The sequence below is a fragment of the Equus caballus genome, chromosome X (genome assembly GCF_041296265.1).
Source record: "Equus caballus isolate H_3958 breed thoroughbred chromosome X, TB-T2T, whole genome shotgun sequence".
Lineage (NCBI taxonomy): Eukaryota > Metazoa > Chordata > Mammalia > Perissodactyla > Equidae > Equus > Equus caballus.
The window spans coordinates 5,726,688-5,742,784 of NC_091715.1; the positions used below are offsets into that span (position 1 = coordinate 5,726,688).

The 16,097-nt window shown below is 41.9% G+C and overlaps 1 protein-coding gene across 2 annotated transcripts in view; it reads right to left on the reverse strand.

Moving 5' to 3' along the window:
- ANOS1 (anosmin 1) overlaps positions 1-16,097 on the reverse strand; it is a 181,174-nt gene that overhangs the window by 148,591 nt on the left and 16,486 nt on the right. The gene's annotated exons all lie outside the window — the stretch shown is intronic.

Sequence of the window (16,097 nt, forward strand, 5' to 3'; positions counted from 1 at the left end):
CCATCTCTCCCGGTGTGTGAGCACTGAAGTACAGGCCAGCAGGAAAAGGAACACTACATGCTTCTTCCGTAGTAACCAGTTTTGGTAAATTTACAAGCTGGGCAGCCTGCAGGCTTTTTGATCTCAATCAATTCACAGTAATAAGAGTTTAGCTTGGAAGTCAGATCCCATGGCAAAAGCCTTTTCTTTCCCTTTTACTGGACATGTGACTATGGACAAGAGACTATCTCTGTGCCTCAGTTTATCCATTTGTAAAGCAAAACGACAAAATCTCATGCATGAGGGCATTGGGATGACTAAAGGAAACAATATCCATAAACCACTCAGCATGGCTTGGCATTCACTCTATGCACAACCAACGTTAGGACTATGATAGATTATCCTTAGCATTCAAATTTCTGCTTGAAACTTCTCCTTCGAAAGACTAAAACTTAGGTCATGGTTTTTCCTTTGGTTGTGATATTTTATGTCAGATTGTGCTAGGCTGGGGTAGAAACCATCATCCAATAATTAAGAAGCTACAGCCTCCAGTTCTCTGAAGTTCAAGGATGAGATATGAAATAAAGCAGCTCATTTCCTACGTTTGAACTTCTAAACTGTTGGTTTTAAGAACATCAGTATGGATAGAATAGTATTATGTTTGCAGTTGAGAGGAAAGAAAACTGAACTAACATATCTTTTTAAAAATATTTTATAACAAGTTTACTGATACATAATTCACATACATAAAAATCACTCATTTAAAGTGTACAATCCAATGGTTTTTAGTACATTCACAGGGCTGTGCAGCCATCACCACTAATTTTTGAACATTTTCATCAGCCCAGAGAGAAACCTGTGCCCACTAGAAGCTACTCCCCGTTTCTCCTCCCCCGAGGCCCAGGCAACCACTAATCTAATTTCTTTCTCCGTAGATTCACCTGTTCTGGACACGCCATATAAACGGGATCACACGATATGTGGTCTTCTGTGTCTAGCTTCTTCCATTTCATGTTTTACATTATACCTAAATGGTGCAGGATTTTTGCTTCATGTATATTGTCACAAAGATCAGTATTTCACTTTTTTGTTGTCAAATTCCATTGTACGTATATACCACATTTTGCTCTTCCACTCCCAATAATATATATTAATATATCCTATTCCCAAAAATATATCTTGATAATATAGGATTCCCAAAACCACTGAATAATTCCCAACTGTATAGAATTAGAAATTTTCCTCTTCTATTTGGACGTCATTGGGCTAAAAGACCTCAGTCCCATGGTAAAGCTTTAACTATTAAATCTGTGATATGGTCCTAACTCTCCTTTGCAGCCTTTACTCCCCAAAGTTGCTACACATACGTACAATTTTAGCTAATCTGGTATCAACCTACTCATCCCCCTTGTGAGCCCCATGCTTCCTCAGGGGGCCCTCATCTCTGTCTACATATCAATGTTCGTTGGCAAGACAAGCGAGGACTGAAGCTGGGAAAGTATATGAATAGCCTGGGATGAGGTTAAGTATGATTTTTGGCAGGGTTGACATCAGAGAAATAATTAGATTGAGTACGAGTCAAAGCTGGACCAATAGTGGACATGGTTAATTACTGGAAACGAGGTGTTAAGAGAAAGGGTGCAAGAGAGAGGGCATTGTGTGTGCCCTCATAAAAGGAGCCCTTGGCTTGGTGACAAACTAAAAGTTCACCCGGGGTCAGGCAGACTGAGGTGCAGTCATAAACAGGGTGACAACTGCAAAAAGCAGGGGCCAGACACTGAGAAGCACACTATGGAAAAGCTGAGAGCAGGGTCCAGGGCAGCTTTGGAGAACTCCTAAGTGAGAGCCACCCTCACCAAGTTGCCCAGGAAGGGCCTTTCCCACCTGCCCTGGGCAGGGTTGGCTCCTGCAGGGACTCCCAAGGACCACATCTGTCAGAGCACACCCTGGCCTCAACTCGAGTGCTCCAGGCTCATTACCCAAGGATGGAAAGTGGTGAAGTACCTTCTAAAGAGACTCAGGGCTGAAGTGAATGGACTCCGATCTTGCAGACTGGGTCAAGGCCAGTTCTGGGAGATCTTTTTCACCAGGGTCATGGTCTGAGGACCTTCAGCCTCCTTGAGTCATGTCAGAGGGTGGGAACCTTGTGGTAGGAACCTTGACATGGGCCCAGCTCCCACCTCCTTCCCTTCCAGATCTTTCTTTTCCCAGACAGTTGGGCAGGACCTCTGGAGGAGATAAGGGGACCCTTAACTGCCGCTGCATTTGCTCTACTGCTCTTGAGAGATGTATCGTACTCTCTCCTGCCGTGGTATATATTTTCTTTTATCCACCTCTTAGCTCCACAGCTAGAGTGAGGTCCAGGAGACAGGGCTTCCTGTTTCCTCTTTGCTTGAGTGTCTCACACTAGCAGCTGGACCAGCTCCCAGCACTCACAAAGATGGCATCCGTCAAAGGCCATGGGAGGGTGACTGGGGCCAAAAAAGTAGGCACGGCAACTGCTGCCTGCCCCAGATTAGTGGTTGACAAAAACATCACTAATGGGGTAATGTGCCTTTCACACAATTATCATCGATAAATATTATCATTATTATACTCTTGACCACATCTACGTGGCAGGCACTTGCTTTGGTGTTTGGCATATTCGCCCCACAGAGTCATCTCGGATGACGACACGAGCTGCATTTGCCCATTTTTACACTTCAGAAACTGAGAGTCATAGAAGCCAAATAAACATCCACAGTCAAGAAGCCAGTGGTAAACTTAACTGCGAACATCACAAGGAGTAATGCTGTGGTTAGACCCAGGGTGATATTGGCAGTGGGTTCTAAGGCATCTCCAGATTTAAAGTCTTGGAAAGAAAGGTAAGGATCGGTCGGGACGGTCCTGCACATCATTACATTCAGGAAGCAGCAGATCAGATGGGTGGGTTAGAGCAGAGAATAGGAGAGGAGATTGGGTAAAGAGGTAGAAAGATTACAGTGGATTTGGACATTTTGCCGGAAATAAATTTTTTATTTAATAAATGTCAGAGGCTTAAAAAAATGGAGAGTTAGAGCTGTGACAACTTCTGTCCATGGCATACCTGATTAGCTTCCTTCTGTTCTCTCTGACTTTAGGTAAAATGGCCAATCCTCAACAACAAAAACACCAAGAACCCAGCAAGGATTGCTTTCAGCTGCTCAGCAAATGCAAACGCTCCTGCCCCGCCCATGATGAAACTCAACACTCGTCTAATTGGCTCCCAGTTTGATCCCACAGCTCCCACAGCCATCAAACTGAGAAGAAAGCCAACAGCACAGAGCCTATCTGCTGCTTACATTTTATTGGGAATTAATATCAATGTGCTTCTTCAACCAACGCACCTACCTTTTAAGCAAAATTTTCCACTAATCAAAGCTCTGTCAGAAAGAAATATTTGGGGCAATAGCAAGCAAGCCCGAAAGATTATTATGTTAACGATTTTTTTTATTCCTGAAGATAGTATGTCATCGGATGCTTGGGAAGATTAAAAAGATAATCCACGTAAAGTATTTAGCAAAATGTTTGGCACAGAGTCAGATGTCAGAAAAAAAGGCCATTGTTAATATTGACGCTATTTTGTTGTTTGTCATCATTATTGTTTTCAGGAGCCGGGGAGTAATCCTGGATTTACAATCTCTCAGCTCTTATATATACGTAGCGCTCATCCTCCATCCTACACTAACCAGTGCGAGCTTATTAGCGAGGCTCAGACGGGGGAGACCACCACATTTTCTTCCCTGGGAGGGAGCAGTCTTCCACCTTGTGCCAATATGGTGAGTGGGCGATGGTCTGATTTTTGCTTTAATTTCCTTTGGCCATTTGTATTTCCTTGACTGCGAATTGTCTGTGCATTTTACCACTTCTATTTGGATTGTTTACTTTTTTCTTATCAATTGTAGCAGCTATTAATACCAATTAGATTTAATAATCATTTTTCTGTAACAGGTATTATAAAAATTTTCCAGTGCATCATTTGTCTTCTGAATTTATTCATGGAGTTTTCCCCATGCAGAAATTTTCTACATACACACACACACACACACACACACACATACACACATTTATGTTTCATCCAAAATGTGTCTCTATTTCCTTTTCGAGTTTTGGATTTCCTGTTTTTCTTAAAACCATTCCCCCCACGTCAAGGTTCTGCAGCTGCTCTGTGCTTCTGCCTTTATCAGTCGGAGTTTGCCATACTATTTGTCTCTACAAAGAACTTCTAAGAACCCTGTCTAATGGCACCAAGGATGTCGGTAAAGCCCCGATTAACTCCGGCCACTGTGTTGAGGCCAGGTGTGCACGTGCCCTGCACCATCCACCTCTGTTGCTCACCTGGAATGCTCTTTGAGCAGAAGAGCAATGGAAAATAAAAGAATCCAGTATATTTCAACATCCTGCCCTGGGGGGAAGTTCTTAGTCAGATTACAATAGGCTTCACCAGTTAAGTCACTTGACAACAAAAATAAAATACAGTACTTGCAATAAAGTCTTGTTCTGGCTTAAAGCCAGCAAAATAGAGTCCCAGCACATTAGGCAAGAAAGACGTTTACCTCTAGAAGCATCATTGTAACCTCGAGGTAGGATCAGACAGCGGGACTTTTGTAATTATATAAAGATTACATCCTGTATTTTATTGGTTTAACTAGATCAAACATGAATGCTAGTGAATCCGACTTTCAAAGAGTTTATATAAGTTCAATCAACTGTGCCCAGACATTATTTCAATGACATTTTCAAAGTCTCTCCATTTCCAGCCTTTTGATTTTTCTCTTAAAGAAAAATAATTCTTCAAAAGCTTCAAGTAAAGAAAACACTTCATTCACTCAAAGACAACCCACAAGGGAAGGATAAAGATAAATGAAAACTAGTTATCTAGATACAACCATTTGAAAAAAAGGACAATTAAAACAGATCCTGCATACTTTTCTTTAACATAACCAGGTGTAAGTGTGGAACAGACACACAGACTAATCAGTGTGCAGTTTCGGAAAGACAACACCGGACTATTGTCCCACAGCAGGACAGAACAGTGTGAACTGAAACCATCCCGGAAAACCCGAGAGACCTCACCTTTCCAATCAACTTCTGAACTGCAAATAACTGGCCGTGACTCAACTGATGATTGTGTTTTCATGTTAAATATAAGTTTTTAAAAATGAAGGCATGGATTAACATTTAGGAATTCATTTGAACCCAAAATATGTTCCTATTATTTTGGAACCATGGAGTAACATAACTGCTTTCACTTATTATTATAAAGATGTTCATTCCTATCGTCAATATACTTGAAAGTTTCTCACGTATTCAACAGCAGCTAAAAGAGTTTAAAAGAATAAAATTGACATGGGGCATTTCCATGGCTTGAAATATTTTTTAAAATGAATCTCTGCTAGTGATCATCTCAACAGTATACTTCATGCAAAATATTTCTCAGGAACTTTCAATGCATATTGAAAGAAGCTAATCTGAAAAGGCTACATACTGTGTGATTCCAACTCTATGACATTTTGGAAAAGGCAAAACGAGGAAGACATTAAAAAGATCAGTGGTTGCTGGGGCAGGGGTGAGGGGATGAATAGATGGAGCACAGAGGATTTTTAGAGCAGTGAAAATACTCTGGACCATACAGTAATGATGGATACCTGCGACTATACATTTGTCCAAACCATAGAATGGGCACCACCAACAGCAAACTCTAATGTAAACTACGGACTCTGAGTGATAATGACCTGTCAATGTAGGGTCATCAACTGTAACAAATGTACCCCCTGGTGGGGGGTGTTGATAGTGAGGGAGGCTGTGCATGTGCCGGAGCAGAGGGTAATGGGAACTCTGTACTTTCTACTCAGTTCTGCTGTGAACCCAAAACTGCTCTGAAAAATAAAGGCTACTTAAAAGGGAGAAAAGCTATGTGTATATATTTGTTATGCACAAGTAAGATTTACTTCAAATGTTACGAATCATCTTCAGTAAATGGTCTTTTCATTAACCACACTTAAAAAAAATTTCTCTGGATACCACAAATATCTCACTTTTAACTGAATTCTACAGGAAAACAATATTTGAGTATACAAATATACCTCTCTCCAGATTCCTGCCCTTCCCTCTCCCACCCCCCTGGAAAGCATGCGCTGGCCACACCGCCTTTGGTTCACTCCTTCACACCTGGCACCTTGCTTTCCAACGAGAACTTTTGCAAGTGCTGTCCTTCCACCCAGAACTTGTCCCTTCACCAAGTCTACTGCCATGCATCTTTCAAGTCACTGCAAATGCCACTTCTTCCAGAAAGCCTTCCCTGACACCCAAGCTCTGACTATCACAGGTCCCCTTGTTGCACAAGCTCTTGCAGGTCCCTGCACTTCTCTTCCATCCACTCTATCAGGGTCGACAAGCATAAATGTATTTGTCGCTTCTCCTTAATGATCATCTGCCCTCAGCCTGTGACCTCCCTGAAGACAGAGTCTGTCTACATCTCTCACTCACCACTGGCTCTCTCATGGCCTTAACAAATATTATCGATGGAAGAAATAAGTGAATGGAATAGGGGGTCATACACAGGAATTTAAACTTTAATCAATAGGCCAGGAGGAGCTGAAAAGAATGAGATAAATAGACTGAGCTGAAGAAGTTTTTCACCTCTGGGCGGAGCTTCTGGGAAATAGGTTCCTTATTTTCTTTCCTGTAGAGTAAATGTCCAGAAGATTTGGCATGACAATATTGAAAACTGAACAGAAACTTGCATTCACAATCAAACACATATTATTTAAGAAATAATCACAGTAATCATCTTTTTATAGATGTATATAATTAAAATCATCTAAAGAAAATTTATAGAACAAGTGCTAAACTATACCATATAGGAAAACATTATATTTTATTAATATTTTACTATGAATTTTGACAGGGAATATTCTACTGAATTGTAAATGTGAGAGAGCATTAGATAAGGACAGAATTTTTACTACTTACTGTCCCTATTAGAATGGTGGGACCCACCACAGAGTCTGAATTATTGGCTTCTCTTAGGACAGCTCAAGCAATAGTCTTCCAACTTTAATCTCCTCTAAAAAGATATGCTAATCTTTAATTCATTCTTGCCACAGCTATGATTTCAGATATGTATTCTCCAAACCATATTTAGTACTAAAATTTATATTTTCAGGAGAAAACTCTGGTAAATTGTGCCCTCTCCACAAAATCACATAAAACCCAGGAAGATTTCAAGATGAATAAGTGACGTGCTGAAATAAATCCAACCTTAAGTAGGTTAAGAGGGAGCATTAAAGGTAATCACTAAAATTTAGTAAATGACTCATATTACAAAGTAGGAGAAGCATGAGAAATAGAGCACTTCCTATAAATCAAACAACTAAAGCATTGTTCACGGGAAACCCAAAAAATAAAGAAACGTCTATATAAATGCCCTTCTCCTCGCAGCTCCTCCTTCATGCCAGGGACAAGAAGGAGTGTAGAGGAATGCCAACTGTAAAGGCAGGCATGCTCAGACATCACACTGAGGTTTTTACTTCGCTTGTAAATTGCATGTAGATTCTCCCAATTCCAGGAACCTCCCACCAATCGCCATATCCACTTGTCTAGAAAGTAAACAAAGCTTACAGAATACAACGAGGAGTCTAGCAGGGCAGAAGTACTGAGTTCATTGTGTAGGAATGCCCACTCACCTCAAAGCGCTCCAAGAGTTGTCTCCAAGGTGGGCAACTTTAGTCGGCCACGCCTACTTCTGTTTCCAGCCCTTACTTTGAAGCCTTCATGGCTTGAGCTTTAATTGTTTGTTTGTTTTTGAGGAATGTTGGGAAAGACAAGATGGGGAAGAGGAGAAAAGAAGGAGCAGTGAAAGAAATAGGGAAGAAAGATAGAAAGGGCCCAAAAAGTCTGCGGTAAACGGCATATTGGGTCTCTGGGCACAAACATGAGATTGAAAGAGTCCTTTAAAGTTTAATATAAAAGCACATTCTGCTTTTGTCATCAAGAGGCAAAGGCAAAGCATCTGCACTATTTAAGATTATTTGAGCTCAACCATACAAAAGCCATTGGCATGAGGACTGCCGTCTGCTGCCAGTGGGCTGCACCTCAGCAGTCCCTTTGCTGGATGTCTAAAAGCAGAGGTGGCATTTTCTGACACTAGGATGCTTAATAATCTAGCTGCAGCTCAGTCTTCGTGGCAACCACCATTCCTGTCCAACCTGGGATATGGGGTCCCCACGAACATTCAAGGATCCCGGCTCCACCTGCAATCTACGGTATCTAGAGACAAAGCACAGAAAGAGCAAGTGGTGGAAACGAGGCGGGCGGGGAGTCTGGAAACAAGATGAATGACCATGACCCGCTTCTTTGGACCTAGAACATGTCCTTCCAACAACCCTAGGCAAAATCATGAGATACCATACCTCACTGAGATACACAATCTGATTGTCTCTGAAGTCAGGGTGCATCTTATCCCAACTGTGATGAATGTGACACAATCATTGTTGGCCAGGTAGGAGCTGTGACATGGTGATCAACATTTCACACGTGAACTTAGTCATAGCTGTGCACGCTATCACCATTTACACTGAGTTGTGCACATCATTGATTCTACACATGTGGGTTTAACGACCATTCAAAATGTGACTAAAATAGTTAGACAAAGATTTGGCATTGAAAGGAAAAATTATCATGTGCACAGAAACACACAGAATAAAGACGTATGGCAACCATTCATTGGAGGAAAGTCTGAGCTTTCATATTTTCTTACAACTAATAATACTTTATAGGATTTAAGCAAGGAATATGCCACAAGTAGATGACTCTGTACTACACATTATCACTGACATATGAACAAAAGGAGCCACAATCTCACGCAAAAATACAAGAGAACCAGAAGAAATCACCTGGACCAGATGAAAAATATTACAAAGCAACAAGATACTAGAGTGAATGAAGGATGCTTCAGGAAAGACCATCATTGAGACATGTATCACCATTTTATTCTCATTTAAAAAAAAATTCTTAGGGTTACAAAAAAATGGATGTGCTACCCATAGCTTCTTAGAGTCGTTGAAATCTCTTATACAAATGTATGTTGGCTCTCCACAAATCTCGTTGCTTCTCAATACTGACACATCTTGATAGTTACTCTTTCGGGGGCTGCCCCTGCTTTCCCTAATCTGCATTCAAAAAATGATGAGTGAATGACTTGTTAAACTTACAAATATTCTCTAGAAATATTTTCTGTGACTTTAAGGAGCAGAATATCATCAGTAGATACACAGAGATCTGCCCACACCACAAACACGCAAGGTAAACCCAGTTTCAATTTCAATGATCTCTACATGGAATGTGCACATAGAATTTCTACTGACATGAAGTTGGGGTGGACGGTGCTTCTTGTGCCCTTTACTTTTCTATAGGAAATCAAAACTGAGGTAATTTTCCAAAAGAAGTGAGTTAATGGGAAGGGAATTTAAAGAGAGAAGTGGACATTTAGATTAGTTGCTGAAGGAAGATGAGAGCTGGAGTGGACTAGGACTATACTGGGAGGACTGGGGATAGAACAGACATTTACTGGAGGCTCAGAACTACGGATTTATAGTAACACCACTCCACATGGTTGTGTGATTTTCTTTGCCAGTACCCAGCACTAAATGGACACCCAAGTAGGCAGCTATTAGAGCCTGATGGATTTAGAGTTAGGATTTTGCAGCTAGAGAGTAGCCAAAGGGCAAGAAAATGAAGGTACTGACAAAAAAAAAGATTAAAATGATGCCTCATGGGCTCTAGACAGGACTCAGCAGGAAAGTCAAAGGGGAGGGTCAATGGAGCAGCGCTGCCAAATGTCCTGTCAAAGAAGCGCCCGGGGGAGCTGTCGGACAGGAGGCTCTCGGGCGAATGCAGAGCCAGCCCCGACCCTAGACTGTCGCTCAGCAGGTGCCCCAGTGCTTCCTGCCACGGGCCACACGTGGTAAACTCTCGGCCAACAGACGGTCCAAACTTGGAGGGCTAATGGAAGAAGGTCTTGCGAAAGATACAGAGCAGTTGTACAAAGTAAATCAAAGCACTAACTTGGTAGGTGTTTGTGCTCAGAGTAGAACAGCGAGTTTCAAAACGTAGGGTAGAAGAATTCTGATGGATGACAGGCCCAAGGTTGTCAATGGTTGGGACTGGATCAACCCCAAAGAACTTTGTTAGCAAAATAAAACAGTCATCGTCTGGTTTTACATATAGCCACGTACAACCCAGATGTCTCCCCCCCACACAATGGAAATGAACATTCCTCCTGAGAGTGAGAGCAGATGCTTCACAGCTAAACTCCCCCTTCCCCACCTGGAAATTGTACTTGGTTGAAGAGAGGGATCTAGTCTGAGGCCGCGCTCCTTTAGGGCAAAGCCCAGATCCAATGCATGGCTGAGGCTGGAGTGCAAAGGACCAACCTCCTTGTCCCATTCAGGATAACTTCCAAGGTATCCTCACCTCCAGAGTGTGCTGTGGGATCCGCCAAGGCTGTGGCTGCAACTGCATGGCAGCCCAACTCCTCCTCCTGCCTCACGGTACATCCTTCACTCCGTACCTCAGGGGTTGATGCTGAGGACACTACCCAGTAAGGTTCTGAGCTCAGATCTCGAAATCTTGGAATATGCTCCATGAAGAACACAACCTGTGAAAACCATTCACCTCCCATGTGTATCTAGGATGAGGGAATGAGTTTTCTCCAACTGAGAGGCTTTTGGAAAAAGCCAAGTTTCAATAAAGGAAAGTAGATACGAGGTGTATTTCTTGAAAAAGACAAGGCTGTTGAAGAAACTAACCAAGTGGTAGCAGAGTGGACTCCTGCATGGCAGTGTAGCCCTTCCGGTGCGGAAGATGAAGGTGGGATCACAGGAGCAGCTGTGAGCTGACAGACGCTTTCACCCAAGAACAGAGAGCTCCTCATTTCAAGTCCCAACAAGCTCTTTCTTCACGGACCAAGCTAGTTCAGGATGCATTGCAACTTCACTTCAAGTTGATACATTTGCCCCCCAACTCAGAGAATTGTATTCTCCAGAGGATATTCACCAAAGAAGAACGTCTTGTTGTTTGACTATGTTTCAACTTGTTATTGGTGGCTATTTTTCATCTGTGCTTTTAAAGCAGCTTTAGTGTGAGGCTATGTACCAAACAATTGCAAGAAAAAATAGAAATATTTTTTAAAAATCATGTCAGCACCATTCCAAAGTTCCTCTGAAGAATTAAAATTATTATCAAAGCAGAAAAAAATGCAAGAACAACTGAGAAAAACAGTTTAAAAACATGACTTTACACAGCTCCTAATTACATCCTTTACTGTAATTCTCCGGAAAGACTATGGCTTGCTGCAAATTTGCAACTCGCTAAAGTATACTTTAAGTAACATTTAATGACTAGCAAAGTTCAGGAGTCTTCTTAGATCTTTCTTCCCTTAATTGTTGTTGCTGTTGTGTTTTTATTGTAGGATGTTTTAAACATGAACAAAACAAAATCAATCAGGAGGAATTTTAGCAAAAACTAAAGCTATGTAGCCAGCGACAAAAATGATGACTCCATCAGATCTCTTAGCTACATCAGGGTTCCATCTTGGCCTTCCTGGGAAGGGCAGTGTACAAAAGCTGCTCTTATTTATAAGCAATTGAAAAGCATTTTCTTTATTATTATAACAAAACTTAATTGAGGGCTCTTGGAATTCTGACTTCTCCACAGTGAATCATGAGCCATGAAGGATTCCAGAACTCTCTCAGACCTTCTGCTACGTTTCTATCAGTCCCCTTCTGTGCAAAGCAGGCATCTGTGGGCATTTCTGTCAATCCCTCTCTGTGAAAGTATAAGATCTATTCGAATAGGGCCATGCCTGTTCACTACATACAACCAGGACAAGAAAAGGGACCCAAAATGTGATTCCAAACACCCACTCACAATGTTTGTAAATTGCAGAATTCTGACTCAGATGATCCCATATAATTACAAATCAGAAAAGACCTCTGAGGCTCATTTAATCCATCTTCTTGCTGAAAACAAGACAAACGTAACCCGTTAATGACATGTAATTGTCTTACAATACAAAGAATTTTCCAAGGGAATGAGGTTACAGTGTCCCAGTAACATGTTACTGTGTCTCATTCAGTTTTCCATCCCTGAATTCCTACCAAAACCTCTCAAAATCATTAAAGAGCAAACGGGTGAGGAGTTAATTTTCAGACTTCCTGCCAGCTAATATTCTATTCTCTAATTAACTCAATCTTCTAATAACTCTCTCAAAACATGTACAATGCCTAAGAAAAAGGTCAAAACCAGACGAGAAACAGAGACAACACAGGGTCCATCTTGTCTGAGTATTAAGAAGGAAGATCACATCGACATTATCCAATTCCATAATACTTAAACAACCCACATCTTGCAAGTGATTGTGAAATGGGGAACTTTTTGAAAAATGCTCACCAACGTCTGAGGAGAAAGGGAAAGAGAAGGACGGGGTTGCGATGGAGGATGTAAGCATCCGATGATGGCACTAAACCTCAAAATTACCGCGCCGAGGACTGTCTGGCCACATCAGGCTACTTACTCTTGTGGATTTGAATAACATGTGAAAGCCATCAGCAATACTGACAACACCAGATTCTGAGGAAAATTCTAGATCATGAGAATTGCAAAAGTTAATAGAGATTCTAGTCCAATGTTCTCCCTTTGTAGATGAAGACACTGAGCCCGGGAAGTATAAAAATGTGCAATACATTGTTGACTCAAACAAAAAGAATATTTTAATAGAAAGCGCACCTAACTTGAAGTCAAAAGACCTTATTTCACATTCAAGGTCACCTATCCATCATAAATCGTGAGCTCTAGGGAAAATTACTTTCTTTTTTTCTAAAATGAGAACAACAGTGCTTTTATAAGATCACCACACAGATGTCTATGAAGACCACCTGTGACTATCTAAAGTCAAGGCTGTAACCTAGCTGGCAAGATGCAAAGTCCACCAATATGAATGCTGCGCACACAGTGACTGTCAGTAATTCACAAGAAGATCTCAGAGAGCTCTGGAGTCCCACATGGCCCACGTGATACTGCGAAGTCAGAATTCTAAGAGCCCTCAGTAAGTTTTGATATAATAATAAACAAAATGGTTTTCAACTGCTAATGAATAAGACCAGTCTTATGAATTTCTACGTTATTTGGTTGTTTCAAGTCTTTCCAACGGCACACTCTGCATGTAAAGTATAAAATCAGTACAGCACTTTAATACAGTGCCGCACTAAGTTAAATTCATAACTCACACCCCCCTTTTGGGGAACATGAAAATCCAATAGCATTTACTATTTATTTCGGGTTCCTGGACCCAATTCTAACATATATGGCAGGAGGGGGCTTCCTTACACACCACTGACTAGAGATTTTCAAACATTGAGGTATATAGGGTAACTATTCGGGTTCAAAACTGATTCACCTTGAACTAAAAAGCCTGACTTATGGCCTATAAAACATACATTGTACATCTCCTTATCCATTAAAGAACACAGTGTCTTAAGCTAAGAATGCAGACTTCCCCTCCTATGCGCTGTTGGTAACACCCGGATTAATCCCTTTGCGGACATCAGGATCATGTTGACCTGCTAATTTGCAACTTTGAAACTTTGGAAATGTATCCTGGGTATGTTTAGCCTATGTTCTTTGTTCTAAAAAGATGTAAGACTGTACTGAAAACCATGCTTCTCTGGAACATTAAGGCCTTCCGGGTTATAATGCTCACTCCAGATCAAGTAAAACTCACCTCACTTCTCTTATCTATAGAGAGGTTATTGCTTATTTTGCCTAGACATCATTGAGCAGTTCTCAGACACCAGCAGGGTGTTGGAGAACTCAACTCAATTCTGATACCATCTACCCACCCCCCAGCCCGAGATCGCTCCAGATCCCACAGGTTAAGAGTTCAGCTCAGTGCCACAAGACTGCCCCCCATTCTTCAGAAGCAGGTCACAAACCCAGGCTGTTATCCGTGCTTCTGACCAACTGGCTATAGATTGGAGGTTCCAACAACCCCCACCAAGGACTTCAGATGTCAGTCACAAGTCTAGGTTGTTTCCTGTACTTATGACCAACCGGGCTATAAATCAGAGGTTCCCACCACACCCTCCTTGGGTTTGATTAATTTGCTAGAGTGGCTCACAGAACTCAGAGAAACATTTGACTTAGGAGATCACCAGTTTATTATAAAAGGATATAACTCAGGAAGAGCCAGACGGAAGAGATGCAGAGGGCAAGGCACGGGGAAAAGTCCGGAGCTTCCGTGCCTCTCCAGGAGCACCACTCTTCCCGAGTCTCCACGTGTGCACCAAGGGGAAGCTCTCCGAACCCCGTCCTCGGGGATTTTATGGAGGCTTCATTACACGGGCTTGATGGATTAACTCACTGGCCACTGGCAACTGATTCAACCTCCAGCCCCTCTTCCCTCCCTGGAGGTCTGGGGATGGGGGTGGGTTTGAAAGTTCCAATCCTCTAATCACAGGGTTGGTTCCCCTGGCAACGAACCCCCATCATTAGATGACCTAGGGGCTTTCTCAAAGTCACCTCATTAACATAACAAAAGACACCTTTATTACTTTTATTACAGGAAATTCCAAGGGTTTTAGGAGCTATGAGCCAAGAACCAGTGGAGGAAAACCAAATATATATGAGAAATATATTTTGGTCATCGGAATGACCAAATATATATTTCTTACAAATCATATCACACTATTTTTAATATTATTTAAAATTCAAAATGAAATATAGTGGCTATAAGTTTCTTAGGCCTCTGTCAGAGCACAGTGTCTCATTACCACCCATCTGTCTTTCCATTTTGCTGACTATGACTTGTCCCCCGTCTGTCTTTACATAAAGTACTTAAATCGTAAAGCATATGGCTGCATCATAGGGGACAATTGTTAACCATAATGTAAACTGTTTCGGATCACGTCCAGTTTTTGGTGAAAACAGATTGCTTAAATAAGCATGGAAGAACCACAGTCACAAGATGGTTTGGCCAAGCACAGAATCTGTCCTCCCCCAGGTGTAATCTATCTGTTCTTACAGCGTTCTTTCCACCCTGTGTCCAGACCCTCAACTTCACCTTCCTCACCTTCATTTCACAGCCAGACCTGGACTACTAATGACCTTTCCTCTCCAAGATTTCTGCTAAAGAGTCTTCATCCTAGAACCAGATTCCCTGAACACATATGGTCAGAAGAAGCATTAATGGGCCATAACCCACGTTTTACAAGAGATGGCGGCCAATAGCAATCCCAACCCTCTCCTTTGTCAAATGAGTATACTGAAACTGAGCGTCCTCAATGACGTTCCTGCCCAGGAAGCCACTACTGACTCCTATTTAATAAGCTAAACCTTAATAAATTTTATGTAACATTGAATGAAGGAAGACTGGTCAGAAGAAGAATGTTAGAGCCAGGAGGCAGAGAACAGAAAGTTTCAATGCTAGAAAACATATCAAGCAAAGAAACACACTAGAGAGAAACCCTAAAGCATAAATAACTATCGCAGTGGTTCTCAAAGTGGAGTCCTGGAACCAGACACATCCCTGAAAGCTCATTAGACATGCAACTTCTCTAGCCTCACTCCAGACCTGCAGAATCAAAAACTCGGGGCGGGGTGCAAAGGGCTGTGTTTTAACAAGTCTGCCAGATGATTCTTATTCGGCTAAAGCTGGGGAACCTCGCTGGAACAGGAGGAGGACAATGCGACTTACATTGTAAGCGTATGCGTGTGCACGTATAATTTCCAACCAAGTCAAGTCTATTTCTGCTTCTGAACCTGCAAGGCTGACACTTGGAGCAAGGACTGCTCGAGGTGATGACGTCCTGCTCAGTCTAGGCCAAACTGGTCTCCACTCTGTCTCGGCCTCACCTCCATCTACAGTGATCTTGAGCATCTTTCTACTGGCATTTTTATAAAGAGCAACTCCGGGAAGATGTTATTTATTGCTCGGGATGACAGCGAGGAAAAAAAGCAAAGTGGGCTTTACAGGCACTCTCACATCACCCTATTATTTTTCAGAATAGATGCTTGACAGCTGCGAAGCTTGACGGGCATGA